This window comes from Penaeus monodon, chromosome 20 (genome assembly GCF_015228065.2).
Source record: "Penaeus monodon isolate SGIC_2016 chromosome 20, NSTDA_Pmon_1, whole genome shotgun sequence".
Taxonomy (NCBI): Eukaryota; Metazoa; Arthropoda; class Malacostraca; order Decapoda; family Penaeidae; genus Penaeus; species Penaeus monodon.
Window position 1 is genome coordinate 41,513,299 of NC_051405.1, and position 820 is coordinate 41,514,118.

At 34.0% G+C, this 820-nt stretch overlaps 1 protein-coding gene across 2 annotated transcripts in view; it reads right to left on the reverse strand.

Annotated features, from left to right (window-relative positions):
- The window catches only part of LOC119585837 (heparan sulfate 2-O-sulfotransferase pipe-like), a gene marked incomplete at its 3' end in the record, with an annotated part of 10,410 nt that extends 9,994 nt beyond the window's left edge, over positions 1-416 (reverse strand). The window contains 1 exon segment of one of the 2 annotated variants that reach the window (XM_037934568.1): positions 321-416. 2 annotated transcript variants of the gene reach the window in all.
- Positions 417-820: the final 404 nt, after the last annotated feature.

Below are 820 nucleotides of genomic sequence, written 5' to 3' on the forward strand. Positions count from 1 at the left end.
GGCTAAAAGGTATTCTTACACCCGTATATATATATATGTGTGTATCTTTCTAGTGTATCGTTTTTTTTCCCGTTTTACACAAGAAAACTGAAAAGGACGTTAAACATATCACTTAAAATTAACATGATGACCATATAATGATTGTTGTAATATTAATATCTATATTATTTTTGCGCCGTGTTGAATACACCTGAATATACAATTTCTCATAATACAGTCTTCATACAACCACTAATAACGCAAAAATAAACCAAAAACAGCGCTGACCAATGACCAAATACAACGACAATCCCTGTCATTCTCTCCAAGGGATTACCTACAAGAACTAAAAATCCCGACGTTAAGGAGACACCTTCACAGTTGAAAGGAGACTACGTGTAAATGCGTCTCGGTACCTCGACTTGTTTATTTAAATGACATTAAACCCATTCCTTCTTAATTATCAAGTGACGTCAGGGATTGGCAATATTAGCATGGATTTCATTAATAAACTGGTTTTCAGAGGGATATTACGGGGACTGTCCCTATGCATACTTACGATACTTTGACATTCTTTAATACCCATAATGCTGTAGCCTTAAACTCTGAGAGTGAGTTACTTGTGTTAAATTTCTATGTTCTGCTAATCATATTACTCTTAATGTTCACGATCATGATATCATTATAACGACGAATAACGAAGCATCTCGATGAATTTATTATATGACATTACTTCATAACTCATGTTCGTTTTAGTAGGTTATATTAACTTGTTTTCCTTTATATGCCCAGGCTATAAACGTCGTCCCATCAATTAATGATTCGCGAAGACAGTTTTATG